Source organism: Amblyomma americanum, chromosome 1 (assembly GCF_052857255.1).
Source record: "Amblyomma americanum isolate KBUSLIRL-KWMA chromosome 1, ASM5285725v1, whole genome shotgun sequence".
NCBI classification, from domain to species: domain Eukaryota; kingdom Metazoa; phylum Arthropoda; class Arachnida; order Ixodida; family Ixodidae; genus Amblyomma; species Amblyomma americanum.
Window position 1 is genome coordinate 373,555,918 of NC_135497.1, and position 20,811 is coordinate 373,576,728.

The 20,811-nt window shown below is 48.6% G+C and overlaps 1 protein-coding gene and 2 non-coding genes across 4 annotated transcripts in view; 1 reads left to right on the forward strand and 2 right to left on the reverse strand.

Annotated features, from left to right (window-relative positions):
* Positions 1-20,811, reverse strand: part of LanB2 (laminin subunit gamma-1) — a 146,450-nt gene that overhangs the window by 106,379 nt on the left and 19,260 nt on the right. The window lies entirely within an intron of this gene.
* On the forward strand, positions 17,089-17,161 carry TRNAK-UUU (transfer RNA lysine (anticodon UUU)). Its single transcript has one exon. It is a non-coding gene; the product is annotated as a tRNA-Lys (tRNA).
* TRNAK-UUU (transfer RNA lysine (anticodon UUU)) lies at positions 17,664-17,735 on the reverse strand. The gene has a single exon. It is a non-coding gene; the product is annotated as a tRNA-Lys (tRNA).

Genomic DNA, 20,811 nt, shown 5'->3' on the forward strand with positions numbered 1-20,811 from the left:
TTCAGCAAGGGCGATTATCGTGCTGGCCTCCAGTAATAAGCAAAAGAAGAGCCCTGTACTGCGCACACACAAAGCCAGGCTCCAGCACACAACTAGTGTGCACAATGAACATACTGAATGTTATTCAAAAGCATCACTTTTTAAGAGCCGTCGTTTTCTCCATTTGCGTTTTTTTTATTTCGTACGAGCGTGCGTGCGCATACAGGCGTTCGCAACTCTTGAAATGCGATAACGTTCAAGCACTAGCATGAATGGAATGCGGCCTCCCATATTTCAAGTAACGTTGCAATGCGTTCCAACAAGTAGTACCTTTATCGATTACATCGAGGGCGCTTGTTACAGCACAGCTCTCGCACAAAAGACATGTCACGACTCACAAGCCACTAGGCAGCGGAAGCTCGTGCAGTCCGACTAGAAGGAAGGAAACAAAAGCCGGAAAATGATTTCCAAATAACTTTCTTTCCATCAATAGATGAACGAGCTCAATGTTTCAGTGAAATGGTGGCCAGAACGCTCTTTGTTTTCCGATCATGTAATAAAATGGTACTACACCGCCGTCCGGTGTTAAAGAACTCCTCAAGCATCCGAGATAGTAAGCATCCCAACAAACAAAAAACCTCCTCAAAATCTCCCACAAATATCCCATCAGGATATTTGGAATGTCCCCAGGACGTTCTCATTTTTCCCGAAGACGTCGAAAAAACGTCCCCACAACTAGCCGTGTCCAAAAAGCTGTGAGTCCAGGGACAGCCCCAAAAGGTTAATGCTAGATTTCTCGGCTCTGGCTCAATAAAATTATTTCTTCTTTTTAATGCAGACTTCAGGCATCTAAGCGCACATATGTGCCAAATTTCAGGCACATGCTTACGTTACAGGTGGTGTAATACATCTGTCAACTCGCGTGAATGCTTGCTGGCCAGGCCATTCAGACTTACCTGTTTACATGAAATGTGCTTTAACAAGGTGAAAATTTGGGCTGGTTGGTGCATGATCTTGTGACGGGAGCAGCGCAGCACGAGACAAAGAGAGAGGCGGGACACGACGCTGAATAATAACCAGATTTTTAATGCACGTTCGTCGAATATATACATCTCGCTCGTATAAGAAGGAAAAGAAAAAAACATGAAAAACGCATAAGATGTACACGTGGTGAAATATTAAGACATCGCACGCAGATAATAAATTTCTCTGTCAGAAGCGCTATTGAAGGTATGCAGACGCATATGTCGCTCTTTGGTCGGATGTTGAAGGCTTCTTCAATCTCCCTGGTCCGTTGATCAAAATACGACGGGATGACCATTGTGTTGATAAGCTGCGGAGCGCATTCATGCTCTCTGCAATATTTTGCTAATTCACTACTGATTGCGCCCTTTAGGGATCTTTTGTGCTCTCGAATCCGTTTATTCAAACAGCGCCCTGTTTGACCAATGTATGTGCGTCCCCATGACAGAGGTATTTCATAAACGCCGCTTTTCACACATTTCACATGTTTTTTTCAGGTGTTTTTTCTTGCTTTGATTTTTTTCTTTGCTCGCTGTTGACTTTAGCGCACAGGCTCCTTAACTTGTTGGGTGCTGACATGAGCACTTTTACATCAGCTCTTGCTCTTACCCTTTTGAGACTGTGGGAAATGCCATTAATGCAAGGAATGACCGCGTACGGCTTCCTTTATTCTGATGTGGTTGCGAAATATTTTCTGCCTCTAGGTGCTTGCAGAATCCCTTCTGCGACACTGGATAGCAGTCTCGTCGGGCAACCTGCTGCTTTCAGCCGACGGTTCTGGGTGTCAAAACTGCCTTGAACCTCATGATGACAGGATCTCGTCAATGCGGCTCTCATTGCTGTTTTTTTCTACCTCCGCTTGATGAGTGCGCAGAGGTGTAGGGGAGCAGTCCCTTCTAGCTTCGTGGTCCGTACCGCCAGCATATGTGAGTGCCTAGAAAGGCTAGCGTCAAGTCAAGAAATCGCATAACGTTGTTTTCTGGGAGTTCACTTGTTATTTATAGTCCTAGTTCTTCTAGTCCTTAGCAAAAGTAGCAATGAGAGTCGCACTGACTAGATCCTGCCATCATGAAGTTCGAGGAAGTTTTGACGCCCAGAACAGTCGGATGAAAGCAGCAGTTTACCCGACGAGACTGCTATCCGGTGTCGCAGAAGGGATTCTGCAAGCACTCAGAGGCAGAAAATATCACAACCACATCAGAAGAAAGGAAGTCGTACGCGGTCATTCCTTACATTAACGGCATTTCCCTCAGTTTCAAAAACGTAGGCGCAAGAGCTGGTGTAAAAGTGCTCATGTCAGCACCCAACAAAGAAGCCTGTGCGCCAAACTCAACAGTCAGCAAAGAAAAATCAATGAAAGAAAAAACACCGGGAAAAACATGTGAAATGAGTGAAGAGAGTTTGTAAAATACTTCTGTCATGCGGACGCACCTACATTAGTCAAACAGGGCGCTATTTGAATGAATGGCTTCGAGAGCTCAAAATATCCCTGAAGGGCGCCATCAGCAGTGAATTAGCAAAACCTTGCAGAGAGCATGAATGCGCTCCGCAGCTTATCAACACAATGGTCATCCCGTCGTATTTTAATCAACGAACCAGGGAGATTGAAGAAGCCTTCAACATCGGGCAAAAGGGCGACGTATATGCGTCAGCATACTTTCTACAGCGTTTCGTGACAGCGAAATTGATTATCTGCGTGCGACGTCTTAATATTTCACCACGTGTACATCTTGTGCGTTTGTCATGCTTGTGTCCTTTCCTTATGCACGAGCGAGATGTATATATTCGATCGAACGTGGATTAAAAATCCGGTTGTTAGTCAGCGTTGATTCCCGCCTCTTTCTTCTTTGTTTTGTGCTGCGCTGCACCCGGCACAAGAACATGAAATGTGCTAGAATTTTACACCACAAAGGAAATATGAATTCAATAAGTCACCCGATCCCGCCCATATAACAGGAAATAGCAGCGCAATACAGATGTGATTTCAGTTTATTAGATGTGCTCTTTGCATTTAAATGAATACAAACAGGAGACGCATATGTATGCACCATTTAACACACAATGTACGGAGCACTACGGCGCCAGCATAAATAATGGCAAAATTTTTCTCTAGCTCTGAGAAATCTGAAAATAAAGCAATAAAAACATAATACAGGCTGAAAGTTGATGCACGTTAAGCAAACGTCCTAAATGGTACCGAAGCATATATGCACAAGCAAAAGCAAACGCATGTAAAGAGCAACCTAGGTGCCAAAAGAAAAGACGATATGGGCGTACGATACAGATACGCGGTTTCATGTTACGGATATTCTGCAGGGTGAAACCTCCCTTTCGCTTTGTCTCTCGCACGAGCCTCGGAGTAATCTTGAGCATGTTATCAAAACAGGAAAAAAAATAATTCTACGAGGCGAAAATAAAAAACGAGCATAAACCAACATACCTTGACGACGGTGCCAACGGAAACCCGGAGATGAAATAAAATGCTGCAACTATATACATGAATTCAACGCAGCCTTCTGTCCTGCGCCTTCTAAAGGCAAAGCGAACGCTCAAACATACGCCTTACATCCTCGTTACACCCCCGTTTTATTTTCTTGTGACTAAGTGTGGAGATAAGACTGCTTGGAGCCGGATGGAAAGGGGGGACGTCTTGAGGTAGGAGCCCTGGCGCGCCGCACCCATGGTAAGAAGACCGCGCGTGCGGCACAATACGGCGTGGGAGGCGAGATCAAGGTGATCAAGGCACAAGTAATCCGGTGGGGGTGTGTTGAAAGTCAGCGACGCGAACGCAACGCAAACTATACCGCTGCGACAGGACGGCAATGTAGATAGAGCAGGTTAATCCATGGACACTCGCAGCAAGAGTCTGGTGGGCCTCCGAACATCTCTCCCGCCTATGACCGCAGTGGACGGCCACGCTGCCACCAACAACACGCCACAGTCGTCGGAGGCGCTCAGGAATGCAGAGTGCGCGCTAGGAGTCGCCCATTGCCTTGAAATCCGCTGCCGCGAAGGACGCCTGCAAGAGCGCCGTTATCGTGTAGGGCCGTGAAGCTGTGCAAAAGACTTGCGATGTGCCGCGCGCCGCTGCACCAGTTCCAAAAGGAATTGTGTGGGCACGCCGAGGTGCGCGGGAAAGATGCCATGAATCCGTAGCTACGAAGTTCACGACAGCCCAGTGATGTGAGCAAGAGCTGCTGCGCCCTGGGGCTTGCGCGCGAGCGGCTAGGGGCTGTACGAATACGTGTGCGCAAGATGGCTTCCGTCCAGCGAGGAAGCCGGGCGAGCGACGGGAGGGCCATTACTGCGCCTCTGCTAGACAGCGGCGCAACGAGGACTGCTGGTAGTTGGAGATGCCTGCAGGGAGCGCCGCACCGTGCTGAATTTGGAAACACTATTGAAGACGGGCACGTTGGTGACCGCCGCTCCCGGCGATGCGATGAAAAGGCAGACCGCCGTCGCCTGCCTGCCTGCAGCGTGGAGCCGACGGCCCACGAGAGAGATGCGGGGTGAACTGCGCTTTCTTCGGCTGTTCGAACAAATTTGCTTGATCTTTCAAAACGGCGAGTGCAGGAGCAAAACCTTCTCTACCCGTAGCTTTTGGCGCGAGGGAGAGAGAAAAGGGAGCGAGGAGTCAATTTGTATTTTTTGTTGAAAAGCATTGGTCCCAAAAACGTTCTCCCAGTTACCTTTATGGGACCAAAATGCTATGATTTGTTTTGTTTCTGCTTAGCACCCTCGAAAAAACGTTTGTAGGACATTAGTGGGCGCACTTCCCTTTTGCTTGTGTTTCTATGTCCTGCCTCTACGGCCTGGAAATGTTCGATAAATGTTGTACTGGGACAGGGACATTCCATCCTTTCTGGGCGCTCCTGGGGAGGTACGTTGTTTGCTGGGATCGTCGCTGATTCAGGACAAACCGCAGTCAGCGACTCACCCACCAGACTGGGTACCGCGCACCGCAAACGCTTCGCTGCAAACAGCTGATATTTTCGAAGCAGATCTGTACCGCGGTCTTCCCAGAGCGGGTGCTTGGCTGCCACCGTCGTCGGATTTTTAACGCACACCATTTTAGAACCCTTTTCGAGATCGTAGCTCAATTTCGGTCATGAGAGCGCGTTGCTGAAATGCAGCAATCTATGTGTTGATAAACGAACATTGAAAAATTGAGCGAAAGGCCCACCATGAAAATAGGGGTGTCCGATACGGACGCTGTGCACACAAGTGAAAGGCAATGCGCATATGTTGAGCTGCCTCTGTAACATGCACTGTAACAACGCGCTGTGTGAAAATGCGACATGCTCAACTACTCAAAAAAGCTTCCATCGAGTAAACCGGTCAAGGCGTAAATGCCATTAAAAAGAAATAAACGCCGCTGACGTTGAAAATTATTGCTACACTCATTGTGGTAGATTGCGTACTAAATTACTTTCACGTCGGCGTTCTCGCAAACCAACAAGAAAACTAACGAGTCCCCATCAAAGCCAGAATGGTGGATACTGCAACTAGCCATTCAGTTTCGGTTACACGATATCTCACCTCAGACTTCTGCAAAGTTTCGCTTAATGCAAAAGTTATTATGAGAATGGTGACGCTAGGAAAATTCTGGCATCAGTCATGACCACAGAATGATTGTATTCCCTAAACGTCGCATTAAAGCACGCAAGATTGTATCGCTGTGATGTGTCTGAATTTCCACACAATCAGCCACACATAAAGAGTGCTCGCATCTGCCCAGGTTTTTTTTTTTGTGAGCAATATATCGTATTTAGGCGTCGTATAAAGCGCAGCAGCCGTGACAGAAATTTGTCTCGCGAAGCTGTGGATGAGACAAGGTGCGTAAGACAGCGATGTTACGCTCCACATTTCGTTTTCATTTATACGAAGGGTGTTTGAGATGTGCTGCGCCTGAGTGGGAACGATTCGTTGGATTACAATGGAGATATTGCCATCTTGCATCACAATCATCGCCCCGCTATTCTCGGGCAACGAAATCCGACCCAGCTCCTCCACTGGGTAGTAAAACGCGCGATTCACCACTTCGTGTGCCAGCCTCCGCTAATTAGAAGGCGCTTGCGTCCCTACAGGCTTTCAACGGTGAGGGCGCCGTCAAGTGCGCTGTTTGTGAGCGGTGGGTGGGGGAACGAAGAGAGACCAGTTTCTCCTCCGTGGCTTGGCAGCGCTGCCGTATCGATGGAAGGGGTGCGTCATCCTCAAATGCGGCGGAATGCATGCCCTCCTTCTTCCACCGCCTCCCCTACCCCTCTCCGGCCTTTGAGGTTCGCACGCACCAGGGCAACCTGATTCGCACGAGCAAAGAGCTTGCAGTCTCCAGTGAGGCCACCTAGCGGTCTACATGGATAACATTTCATTCGCCAGCAGGGAAACGCGAAAGTTTTCGGTGACTTAGCGGAGGAAATTTAGGTTCTATGAAAGAATTAACTAACGAGAGGCGCCCAAATGTTGTGTCGTACGGAATAAGCTGGGCCAGCAAAAAAATAAACGATTGATTTGCTAACAGTACTAGATCCTGACACTGACAAAGTTGCGCAACGGAGCCTAATTAATGTCCCCAGATGGCGACTGTGGACAGACGCTTCTCGTAACTAGGCAACTAAGAATAGATAAAGAACAGAACAGAAAGAGATGATTTTCAGAAGCCCTGATTTTCTGGGCTAGTGCATAAATGGGCACCAGAGCCTATTTCTGCCTTCCCATAATCTGGCGTTTGAAGTCGTTTGGATTGTCTGTAAAGATCGCGTCCCACAAACACGTGGAGCTCCAAAAGTTGCCTAGAGGTTTAACGTGTACGCAGAAAGGTCCACCCGATGAAACATCTATAGTGTATAAGAGCACGCGAATATATGCCGTCGAGTTAAGTAATTGGAGGAAGTGTGGCGCAACGGTAAATGTTTAACGTCAGCAAAACTTTCATCGCAGTCAAATTTGCCAGAGGTGGTAGTACCTTTTGCAACAGAGTAAACCGGAGTAAATGAAAAAGTGTGCATTTGGTGCAAAGTATAACAGCTGCAGTAGGAGAGAAGGTCGAGATGCTCCGCCACCTGCCCAATCTGGATGAGCGCATGTTTTTCTATATTCAGGTTTATGGGCGAATCCCAGGCTAGGCCTGTGTCCGGTAAAGTAGGTATTCAATGCCTCTTCACTGCGCCCTTCCTGGCGGCGGCTTAATCCACTCTTAATCTGCGGGGCAGTGTCACTCCTGGAAATTAGTGGCGTCAACTTCTTTTCTCACAAAGTGCGTCGAGAGAGAGAGAATAAATTTCATTGCACTTCCGATCTGGATCTTGTAATAAGTTCTTTGACACACACACACACACACACACACACACACACACACACACACACACACACACACACACACACACACACACACACACACACACACACACACACACACACACACACACACACACACACACACACACACACACACACACACACACACACACACACACACAGAGTTGCTAACTTTTCCCAACACCGAGATGTACCATCTCGCCCAACAAGAAGCTTTAATGATATTTTCGCTCTGGACCACATACTCCTCAATGGTAACGGTGGGCACGCGACTGGCGGATGCGGATGCGGTTTACAGGCACCAAACTGCGCTTGGAGATGTCGAAGACGCTTGTTTTGTTCTCCAACTATCCTCCTCACTATTTCGCGAAAGGCGGGCGAATCGGAGCCGCCGGAGGGCGCGCATTCCCAAGCCCCCTGGAAGCGGCGCTAATAGCGGGCGTAGTAGAAGAGCGCGCGCGTGGGAAAAGAAGAGAAGCCAGCCGCGTGTTCACACTGCCGCCGCTGGGCGGAAGGCGATCTCGCGGCCAAGGTCGGACCCGGTCTCCTCGAATGACGGCCGCGCAGCACTCGTGGTCTCCCGCGGCGGCGCGGTTTTCCGCTGCCCCCGCGCCTGCCGGGCCTCGCGAGCCGCTGCCTCGGACGCCGGGGGCAACGTCGGCGCTCGGGTTGTACGCAATCGGAACTTAAATGTAACTGCCAAGGGGCGGTCTATCGGCAGTATCTGGAAAGGCTGAGGATACACTACTTTGGCTTCGGCGTATTGGTGCCTTACGTCCGTTGTTAAGTTCGCACCCCCCCCCCCCCCCCCCCCCGAAAAAAAAAAAATACGACGCCGATGAGCTATACTTGTGGCGGTAAGTTGTCACTTAACGAGACATCCTTAAGCAAAGATGTCATGAAGAACAAAAAAAAAGACTATGCACAGCAGTCATTCTTTCGTTTTCACGCGCGCACACACGCACGCACGCAGCCACTTAAGAACGGTGGCATAAAAGGAGCAGGCAGCTCGTTGCATCAAATGGAAGGCACAGAACCAACTCCGCCTGGAAGCTAGCTGAAAGCCGCCATGTAGGGGAAGCAGGATAGCTCCTTCGCAACTGTGGAGGTGGCAGCTACTAATGGTTCTTTCACGAGCAACGTCACGGTTCGTTTAAGCCGGCAGGAAGTACGTGAGAGATGACGTTTGGCTGGCTTAAGGGAGATCAGAAAGTGAGCACCACGAGTTATACTAGATGCTGAGCTAACCTCGTTACATAGTACGCTTACGATGCGAACGTTTTGCATTCAAGTGCTAAGCTCGAACTGTTCGAAGACGCCTCCAATGCATTACTACAGGAGCTGGGTGCTGGGCTTTGTTTAAATGTTCCAATTCTCTTGTATCTTCGCTTGTCAGGACGTTTGCGTCCCGCTAGGACACGTTCAAAGATTAATTTCCTTTTATTATGGCCTTGAAGAGTGAAACAGGTTGCTGCGTGAATGCGTCAATGTGAGCACATTTAAATTGTTTATTCAGAAAATTGAGAGTCTGCTGCTGCGAGGTGAACCGTCTTAAAATTTTTATAAAACCTCGTATTTGTTGACCCTCAGTAATTTATGAGCTTTGTATTGTGATTAATCTCACTTGACTTAGCGGAGTGTGCAATAAGTGCATTGTTGATGTCTTTCGTTAACAGCCCTGTGACCGTTTATGCAATATCTGTCTGTTATCGAGCGTTTCATGCATTTATAGCCCAGTCCTGTATGAGCTTGGCGATAAGGCTTAAAAAATTGTTCAAATAAAAAAAATACTTAAGGAAACAAAATCAATGCTATTCACCCTACTCCCTCCAAAAAAGAGACAAAAAAAGAACTAAACTTTAGACTTTAAAGCTGACTCTAAAGCCTTAAACCTTTGCACAAGTTGAAATCCATTCATTTTGCTAACGTCACTAAAAAAAAAATTCGTTGAACGATTCACGTCAGTATCACACGCGTTAAGAAGCGATTGTTACATTGTACGGATTAAGGTGTTGCCCACACAAAGGAAAAAAAAATGAATTTTTTTTATTCAGTCTGATATCAGCCATTGTTTGCTAAGCATGCGCGGGTACAATAAAACAGTCGTATGCTGGCCGACAAAAAGAGGCGTTCATTACTGATGCTTGAGCATGCACTGGCTCCCACCTTTTAGACGCTGTTAGGAACTAAATGACAAGATATTACACTTATTTTCTATTCTATCAGGAACGCAGCGGATAACTCCATTCAATTTTTGTTCTTAGTAAAATCCGTTAGTGTAGTTCTTTCCGGGTGTTTCTGATGTTTGTCCAGTACCAAAAGACGCATTTAATATCGTGAAAATGACATTTCGAAATATCCCTGCCACTCGACTCAAGCTCGCGGTGCCTTCACCGAAAAGGCCCCCGTGATAACCAACTTGAAGTGAGTGGCGGCGAAACCTAGCTTCTGGGATGCACGCACAAAAATCTATGTCGACGCACCACAGTTTACTCGCGAAATCGGCCAGGGTTGGCGCCACTTGTATTTCGTATTCTGGCCTTTTCTATAGCTTATAAAGGCTCCGTTTTTCTGAGAAAGTGGCGCATTTGTCGTTACAATGCCGTAATCTATCGATATAGGTAAACTTAAATTAGTCCTCAATGTTCCTTTGACAGAACCACTGGCTACACTTTGCGACAGAAATCCACTCGAAGTGGGTTTGAAAAGAAGTAAATATTAGACACGAACAGTTCAGCCCTAATTGATGGTTTTGTCCATAAGTATCACACTGTCCTTCATGTCGCAAAACTACCAGAAAGCGTGTGCAAATTTAAAGGACAAATGCATGCTTTGCTCCACCAACCAGATAGACTGTACGCTGGAAACATGAGATCTGACTTGTACTGAGACGCTTCCTTATGAGGAATCGGTATGTTAATCAGTCTACCAGCTTATTTACCACTCTGCTACAGTGGCGCTCGTTTATAGCACTAAGCTTGTCTGTTTTCTTCCTATCCTGCAACGCACGTTTTTTGGTGCACTATATAGCTTCCATCTAAATTGTTTGTCTAGAGTGCATGTTTGAGGGTTTATTTTTCTTTGTCGATACATATTTTATAGCCGTTCCTGCTGCTCTAGCTGGGCAAGGACCTAGTCAGGAGGCTGATCTCACCCTTTCGTTTTCTTCACGCTTCATATTCAGTACTGCCTTTAGAATTCGAAAGAAAAAATAAACAGTAATGACCCGCTAGCTGCAAGAACAGTCAGTAAAGAAGCAGCCTCCAGATATTATTTTATGCGCCCCAGCAAGTGTTGAAGGCAAAATACCACTTTACCCACAGCACAATTCCCCCACAATCTTAACACCCTCCCGTTTATATAAAAAAAAAACCTTCCAGCGCACATCATAAAACTAGCGACCACAGCCTGCTCTCAGGTACTCAGTTTTTAAGGATTAAGTTCGATGTCTAAAAAAAAGAGTCATGTCTGAGAAGGTTTTAATGTGCGTCGGTTGCATGGCCACTCAGTCTCTTCGCGTTCGCCAGGCTGTTGCAGCGAGAAGTGTGTTCGCATATGGATTCGCATTGGTACACCGTGGCATACCGTGCGGGCGCGCCACAAGTCGCCCGCAGGTTGAGTCGCCCGCCGGCTATAGAATTTTGGCCCAAATAGCTATAGACCTTTCCTATTTCTGTCTATATAGCTGTCTATACAGGCTGATATATTTTTCTATAGAGAGCTTAAGACAATTGTACGGTTCCAAAGCTATACCTTTAGTGGCATAGATTTTTCAATAGCTGTCAATAAGCACCTCTATGGGTGCTTATAGACGTTCATAAAAGGCCATAGACGGACATAGCGTTTTCCATAGACGCCCATAGGACATTTTTGTATGGGAAGTACCGCGCACAGATTGGTGACCAACGTTCGAATCTGAAGTTTTGAAAAAGAGGCGAAGCCATGCATGCAGTCGATACGACCGGGAAGCGCTGCTGTCTGGCGCCAAGCATATATAGCGTCCTCGTCACTTCCCACAGCTCGTGTAAATGCTGCACCGTACTCGTATAAGCGAAAGTTGCGTGCGCCGCAAAAGGCGCACATGGCGAGGGAGGGGTAGGAGCTGAGAGAGAGACGTCTCTTCCATCGCCGCCCAAGTCAGCGCAGCGCTCAGCAATCGCTACCCGGTTTCTTTTCAGAGGCGGCGAGATGTCACCCGGCGTCTCTACGCGCCGATTCCCGCGAGACGCCGCGCGAAGCAATCGTATCGGATTGCGATCCCTCTTTCAACTCAGCGCGACAGCCGCTTAGTCACTCGCCCTTGCCCACGGTCTCGTTCGCCCCGCTCGACGGTTTAATAGCTGGCCGCACGCGCGGCTAGAGGCTCTTTCCGCGCGCGCGGGGAGTTCAGCGACCCGAAGGCCTTCGGAGAGAGGTGCTGAAAGCAGCCGCGGCAGAAGGTTTCTCCTTCCATGCACTGAGCAACGTTTCCATGAGGTCCGCTACTTTGTGCGCTAATTCCATCACTTGATACCCTGGTATGCGTCAGCCGACACACTTTTCAAGGCCAGATGTCGTCCCCATAGCTGAGATGTCTCAGCGCATCGCCTACCACGAGAGGGCGGAGGGCTTGGATAAAGTAGCTGTCTCACTGCCTTACGAGTTCGGACTGCAGACGAGCTTAATCACCTTTCAGGTAAAAAAAAAAATGATTACACTAGTAATTTCTCATTGATCAACACCAGAAAAAAAATCCCTTGGACTTTCTTTGGTTCCTGATATGTATTCCGTGAATCAGATCATGTTCAAAGGCTCCACATATGATTTCTGCCGTATATACTTCCCTGGCCAGCTGGAGCAAAGGTTTGGGTGATTTCAGGGTAGTTTTTGCGTAAATGAGGGCAAGAGAACGCTCAGGTTTGAGTACGCCGGATCAGATCTAACTTTCCGACTTTGGCTGGAGCGCTGCATTGGTACCTGCTATGGGGACAGGCGATTCAAGTACTTAGTTCATAGCTGCGACCAGCCATTATTCTGCATTTGCACGTTTCGGCGTCTCAGAGCTGCTGGCGCTGAACCACTCTTCCTTTGCGGACAATAGCCAGGCAAGCCATGTCGTCATCAAACATGCTACAGAACGAGAAACGCTTTGAGTGCTTTGTGCTAGACAGCTAGACTTGAAATTGAAAGCGAACGATGATTCAAGGCTACTGAGTTGTAATTCCAGCACACCCTCTCCGCATTCTGTGCAGGCGCCACTGGCAGGGGACAGCTCACTTCGCATTTTGATCGCTTCGTTTTCGCCGAGCGACACGCAATTTTAACCGGCGCGAAGGCCGCACCGTCATGCCGCGCAGAGTTTCTAGGCCCAGCAGACGAGAAGTGCACTGGGCGAAAGGGCATGCCTGCAGCTGGCATTCGCGTTCAATATGCACTCGTAGGAGTAGGGGCACGGCAGTAAGACTGTTGGAGAACGGGAAGTCGCGAATAGGCGGTCGTTTCGGTGGTTGCACTTGAGCTCTGTTACGGCCGTGGGCGGAACGAACTTGGTATACCGTGCAACTGTGCGGTGCTGAAGCCAGCGTTCGAGTGCACATGGGACGCGTACAACGTGCAGGGATAGGGAAGAAAATGCGATCAGTATTTACGCATTTAAGCTGGCCTGCACACAATCGAATCATTGTAGTTGTAAATCATTACAATTACTAACTAGCAACCAAGTACATTTGGTAGAATTTTGTAATGACTTACTTACCTTCATGTTTAATGACAACCTTAGTCATTCAATTGCTGTTGTCACCAATCGACGGCCAGTAATCAGTTACCTTAATCACGAAACAAGCTGTATAAGCGATACTGATCGAACACCTTAGGTCAAGCAGTGGTTCAGTAGCATGCATAGACAAGACAAGCGGAGGCGGTAGCGGAATTCCTGCAAGGCAGTTTCAACGCCCCTCCGAACTTGGTGTCCCACTCAAGGCGAGAAGAGAGCATTTCGGGAAATGAAGAAGCTGCCTCTTCAAACTTAAGCTCCACTTTCCGGCTGTATCTTCGAAGTGGGTTTGGAAAATATTTCTCCGACGATGTGCTATGTTTCGAGCGCCGAGTGTTATCCTACAAAAAAAAAAAAGAGTCCGGCTCGGGCTTCGGCAAAAGGTGGACCGTGCGGCGCTGTAAGTCGGCGCGGTGCAGCAAGACAGTTCGCAGCTGCAAGTATACCATTATGTCGTGATGCTTTTCAGTGCAGGTCCCAAAGTTCCGTCAACACTTTCTTCTGACAGCGAATTGCGTTGTACATTTTTTTCTTCCCGGGCGTTTTTTCACTTAACGTCTTGTATTGGAAATGGCGAAGACCAACTTCTCCAGTTCTTTCATCTGATCAGAACTTAACACGTAGCTACTTATTTCAATCACTAATAAAAATCTTGCTGATTACTTTACGTTACAGCCTAATAATACTGTACTTAAATGTTTTCAAAATATGTCACCATTTTACAAATTTCGGTCAAGTTACTCGACACACTCAGTACACTTATAGAATACAAAAATTCTTAACGAAAGTAATGCAGGTGTGATGGATCATGTTTTCGTAAACATTTAATTACTTTCATGAATTTTTATTGTAGTCCTGAAATCAAATGAATTACACGTGAAGTAATTTTGTAAGCTGTACCACTCTGCCCAGTGGTCTGTTCCAGGATCCTTGTAGTATGATGGCGTACTGCGCTCTATAGGCATTTGAAGCGCTGATTTCGGATTGGCTCGAGCGCAAAGGGCGCAATTTGTGGCGTACCCTACCCAGGCAACAAAATGCTGTCGGAGCTGAAACCTTTGTGGGAGGGCGTAGAAACGTCAGCCATAGCTAATGAGAATTACATTTATAGAGGAATAATTATAAATATAGACGGAAATCAGTGCGGCATGCTAGCGAGAAGCTGTAAACCCGACATCCGCAGGCCTAAATGAAAAGGAAATTGGAAAGGCGACGCGTGCTGCAGGTAGGAGGTGCAAGAATGGGAGGAAAATAGACTCGAGCACATATTTACACGGCCTCAGTTCGAACGCCCGTACACCGCAGCAGTTCAACAATATAGTTTTTGAAACCTTCGTCAGGCGGCTCTGCTAGAGGACGAAAAGTGTTCGGTTTTCTGCCTTGCTGGGACACTAAGGTTGGGCACGTTTGCACTTGTTTGGAAAAGCAATGAAAATGAGAGAAACGTGCCATATCTCGCCATTCGCGGGTAGCATGCGTCAGAAAGCTTAGCATGTCATTGGAAGTCACACCGTCCCTGGAAGTCACACCGTCCCAAGAACCGAAATGGCACCATTCGTTTTCGTGAAGTTCCCTGGCCCGCCAGGAAGGGCTTCTACATTTGGATCCGAGATGATGTTCCCAGATTCCGTCGACGGAGATGTGACAGCAACGGTGATAAGGATCCCACCGAACGGGCAGCATGCCATTGTGGCATTATACAAGTGCGATTTGGACCGAGGTGAGCCAGAAACGTAACGTCTAAGCAGTAGTGTAGTAACGCAGACAGTACACGTTTTACGCGGGGCATATAGAGCAGAGTTGATTTCAAAACCACGTGGAACGGTCGGAGGGGAAGACATCTTTCCAGCGACTCCAGTTCGCTTAGTGCCCCCCTCCCACTCCCCCGAAAAAAAAAAAAAAACGTGATTGCGCCCATAAGCATGGCCACGAACATAAGAAAAAGCAAACAAAAAAACAGAAAGAAAAATCCCAAGGAAAAGTTTACGTTTGAAAACAAAAGGAAGGGTGAGGTGTCGCGGCGATCACTCGTGTAACCCAAACTTTCTAAACCGTAATCGGGGGGTGGGGGGGGGGGGGGGGGCGTTATTTTGAGGTGGTGTCCTTGGCTTTTGTTACAGTTTTCGTCGCCGAGAACGAGCGACTGAGATTGCCAAAGAGAGCGAAGAAAGAATGCCGCGAATTTCGCATGGCTGCGCACCGGCAGAGGACGGGGTGTAAATATCCATTTGATATTAACCAATACTGGTAGCACATTAATGTTTGCCTCGGATTAAACGGACAGATCTATGTTAAGGAATGTCGTCAATGCAGGTGCAGTATCATCGCAATCGCGGTGGACGCTTGAACCGTGCCGTGAGGGAAGGGATGAAGGAGGGAGTGAAAGGAGGAGAAGGAAGGAAAAAGAGGGGCCGTCGTGGTGAGCTCCGGATTCGGCTGCCTGGGGTAAGCCCGCAGCCTCAATTAAGAGCATGAAGCCAGATTGGTCTACGAAGCCAGAGTGGTCTCGTTTCCCGAGTCGCTTCGGCAACCTAGTAGCTAGTCGAACCCGCCGCGGGTCCGAGTGCGGGCGGCTAGGGCTACGTCACGGCCGAGACGGAACGACGCGTTTAATTGAACCGCAGCGGAAGCCGGAGCTCGTCCGCCGCGATACGAGAGCCGCCGCGGGCTCGGCATACCACGCAGCTCCATTGTGTCGCGCTTCCGGCACCGCTTCTCGGGCGCGCGCGGAGTTTCTGGGTAGCGCTTTTCTTTGGGCGCCTATCGCCCGACGGGCTTAGTCGCGTCTCCTTTCTTCACCTAACGAAACTCACGTCCTCTTTCCGTGTAAACAAACCACTACATGGCAGCCTCCGTGGCCTTTCCACGCCAGCACGGGATCAAGGTCTTCCAGTTATCACAAATACCTTATCTAAAAAGGCAGCTTGAGAAGCACGAACGAAGGAGATGGAAAGCTTCATTTCCTTCACAACGCTCCGTCATCGATATTTGAAGGTTATTGTTCTTTTCACGCGAAACACTCTTTACATTTTCATCTAGGAAAACACGAACCTGCTGTGAACCAGCGCGACATTATCAAAGCGTCGGTAATCATTCTCAAGGACTAGAACGGTCTTCGCAACTGCAAACATGGTGCACGTGCCGATTCTGCGAACCACGTTTGAGATGATGACGGTACCTGTGTACGCGAGAGTCACACCACCGGCATATTATAAGATGCGCAAGATTATAAGAGAAGTAACTAAAATAAACTCTAAAATTCACCAAAGCCACGCGGAAGTCGTTCCCCTTTGCATTCGGATGAAACGACGGAAAGCTTCGCCAACGTGGCACAAATTGCAAGAAAAATGGGGCAGGAGCGCCTTAATGTAGCCTTATCAGAGACTCTGGTATAAAAGGCAGGCATACACCTGTCACACATTATCCCCTCCCCTAGCTGCCCTTATCTTTTTTTAATGCGATAACATTAGGAGAGTCACGAACGCGAAAATTGTCCGGCGGCATCTTTGTGTCTGTGAAGCTTCCGTGCACCTGCCAAGTGGTGCTTAGGGGAATTCGCCCCTCTACACCTGTCACCAGTCCCTCACTCCACTTGTAGGGGAGAGGAGGGAGACGTCGGACGCAGAAAGACTCGGAGAAAAAAAAAAACGAAAATGACTGAAAAAATGACAGACAACAGCAGGCCCGCGTACAAAATATACAGCCACCCTACCTATGAGTGCAAAAATGAGGACTGCGGGAGCTATGCCTTTTCGCATTACTCGGGGAGAGCAACCTCGGTCTCAGGCCCCACCGACGGCTGTGTTTGGAACAGAAATGCATGTGAAGAGAACAGAAGCCGCCTGAATGGTTGCCGGTTTTTGTGACGCATGAGTATGCCTCCCGAAGTTTTCATGTGCAGGTGGAGTGGAGTGTATGAAGCCATGAGAATGTGTGTCTGCACCGCGGAATAGTAGTGTACGTAAAGCATTTGGTAGCTCAGCGGGATTGATTTCCATGCAATCAAGAAAAAAAAAGCCCGGGTAGCTCAGTCGGTAGAGCGTTAGGCTTTTAACCTAACGGTCCAGGGTTCGAGCCCCTGTTCGGGCGTAAGTTTTTTTGTTATTGTTTTGCTTTTTAGGGTGGGTTGAAATATACACCGGCCTCGCTCAAGCCGTCTGACGTTGCACTGTTGACATCAGCGTGTTTGGGCTGAGCTCACAAAGTTCCCGGAGCCTTCGGGCAGCGCCAATGCCACTAGCGAATGTGGCGTGGCGCCTTGTGGTCGCAGTGTAGGAAGCAGCACGCGTGCATCTCTATGGTAAGCTTCGAGTGACGAAGGCCGTCATGTCCGAGCGACGGTTGCTCGCTGACACTTCAAAGCATGGAGTTAAGCGATAAGAAAACTGACTGCCGGATGACCATAGCACATGACGCCTACATTCAACACTTACCGCTGCCGCCCCGCGCGCACCATGGCGGTCGTGGTATGCGGTTGTGATGTGCATGGCATGTGTGCGTTAACGGCCCTGAGTGGCACATGGGCCATGACTGAAGCCGTAGCGGAGGCCCCCCGATCAATTTCGACCACCTGAATTTCTCAAAAAACCTACGCCCGAACAGGGGCTCGACCCTGGACCGTTAGGTTAAAAGCCTAACGCTCTACCGACTGAGCTACCCGGGCTTTTTTTTTTCTTCTTGATTGCATGGAAATCAATCCCGCTGAGCTACCAAATGCTTTACGTACACTACTATACCGCGGTGCAGACACACATTCTCATGGCTTCATACACTCCACTCAAATCGCTCAACACACGGACGTCTTTTGCATTTCCCCTCCATCGAAATGTCGCCAACCATGGCTGAGATTCGATCACGCGAACTTGGCGTCAAAATTGCAGGGTACACCTAAGCTCCGCCTTACGGGTATGACGCGATGGCGTTAATAGGCTAAGGCTTGGTCATTCTCTACTTTACATTCATAGATCCCCTGAGAGACCTCATACCTCTCCTGACGGAGTGGTGCAGCGGTTAAGCGATGTGCCGCTGCCCTGCGATGGCAGGTGCTGCTTCGGTGGGGCTTCTGCGATCCAGGTTGGTCTTCCCGAGCAACCTCTCGCGACCAATCAATGAGCTGCCACTTGCCACGGTGGGCAGATTGTGATGACGCCACAAGGTCACGTGACCTACGTGGCCCACTTAGGTTGCGTCTGGGGGCTTTTTGTGGATATTTCGCTCACGGTCAAACGTCGCCGCCGACGACGACGGAGACCACGCAAACGGACGCCGTCGACGACGCCGGGTTTTCTGCGACACGGGCCCCTTAACGCTTCGCGTTAAATGTGTTCGGGACTTCTGACTGCACAAGATACCACATATAACACTGAAAAAAAAAAAGAGCTAATTATTTCGCAGCAAGTAACATTCGACGAAAGAGAATCGCCAACTGCGTTCTGGAATGAGAACGGAAAAAAATTCGATCCGATTATCAAAAATCAAACATCAAGAAGTGAAGCTTTTGCTTTCACCTCCACTGGAAAAAAAAATAGAATCTAAGCAAGTACTTTTGATATCAACAAAAATATCAGCCATGTCTTCATTCTCCCATGATTGGCTCACGTGCTCGGACCTTTCATAGACAAGTATGCTTTCTCATATACAAAGGAAGCTAGGATTCGACTCAATATGAAACAAAATAAAAGACCAGACCAGGTGCTCAGACCACGGAGGTGTAGGCTAAATGGCGCATGGTCAGAAACTGACGCACCCCGCAGCACATAAAAACCACTGTGTACACCGTGCTAAAACTCATCAAGAGAACAGGGAGAGATCCCCGGACAGCGAGGCTGGCAGCACGTAATATCGGAGAGCACTTCGTTACTAGTTAGCGTGGTTGTTTGTGTTTACGTATTTCTTTTTTGTGTCTACGTATTTCTATACTCTTTCCCTCACCACACGCGGAAAATGCGAGTGAGCGAGGAGCGCTTGCTACGCACACACTAGTTGTTCCTGCAATAGGTTTAGTTGTAGAAAAGTATAGGGAACGGTCCGCTTTCACGGTGAGCTCTAAATAGACTGCGAGCAAGATAGATGCAGGTAGCAAAGACGACAGTAAGCAAGCCTAGAGGGTGGCAACTGCAGCTGCTGAAGCCTAGGCCAGTGCCACGTACCCTAGACTCTGCCATACTGTAAGCCTCAAATTGCTCTGCGAACAGCTCTGCAAATCGCTCCGCGAAATTCCTCTGCGGCCTTCCAGGTGCCGTTCTGGGTGAGCACCATATCGCTTCTGCAGTACATCCCTCGAACAGCGCCAGTTCCGAACAATTAACGCCTATAAATGCGCACCCACAGCGGGACGCGATAATGTGAGAACTCAATGCATTGACCCCCTCCAACGTACCCCGGATACAGCGGCCCTTTCTGTGAAATCAGGAAATGCCACCAGGAACAAAAAGTGGAGAGAGTGGAAAGAGGGCCGGACGACGAGTCACGCTCGAAATGAACATCGATCAGATTGCTAGGAAACGTCAATGGCAGCGGCAGCACCGAAATGCAATGCGGAACTAATGCTGCGCTAAGTGTTGAATGAGGTAATTAATGGCAAACCACTGCTGTTGTTAGTTTATAGCTGCTGTCGCTGACACGAATAGTACTCGTTTTCGAATGAAACGTTTCTGATACCCCGGTCAGTGTGTGGCCTCTAGCATCGCAGAATATTTTTGTTTGGGTGATGAGTATACGTTTTGCATTCGTATCCTCAAGAGCCCCAGACATCATTCTGATGAGAAACCATGACGTGCGACTGTTTGCTGTATACATCACAATAATGGTGGATGTTCGCAATCACCCATTCAGAAAGAGAGAGGGAGGGGGGGGGGGGGGTGTGCTTTCGTTGGGAATGCGTCGCTCATCTGCATCCCCGCCCCCTTCCGAAAGAAAGATCCGGACTACGTGTACAGGCCCGTCTAATATGAAAGGGAACAAAGTTGAACGTTCTATTAATGATTACTTCATAATTAAATGTGAATAACACACCGTTTCATGTGTTCTATCGTTCTGGCGGTACCTGTACCTGGCAGGCCCTGGTTTGGTATTTTAATATACGAGAATGCGAATCTGAGTATGAAGCCCAGCGAGTGGGAGGACTGACATGTGCCGTTTCGATCGAACCTTCGTCTGGGGCCCCACCACGATCCATTCGAGGATCAGCGTCCGCAGGTGTGGCCGCCAAGTATGCGCAGCGAAACGATCACGGTTGAAACAAACGGAAATAGGTGTACTCTTTTAAACCGACATTTATTGTTTCAGGGCATAAAGGGGGTATGTAATGGCGGTTGGAAGAAAATGATGGCTACATGGATAGGAATAGGTCGCCCGATCCCATGAGGTCAAGGAGTGAGCGATGATGCGGTCCCTGCGTCCAAGCGGTATATGACGAATGATTGCCCGGCGAGAGACCGCGGGGGAGGGTTACCGCACACGGAGGAATGAGAGTGCGTGTGAGCCGCCGTATGCGCTCCTTTCTCGTGGGGCTGAAGTTAGGTCTCAACTTCGGCAGCAGCGGCAGCACTCTGGATCACGAGTGCGGCTCTGTGTTAACTAATGGCAAAATGGTTTCGTAAACAACATGTAAAGACGGACGCCTTCGCGTTTTCAGTCGGAACGAGTAAGGTAACGTTTCTAAATTTCCTTTCTCTGCATGGCGTATTCTATGCGATGGAACTGAACACGGCGTCGATAACTTATGGAGCGCTGAGGAC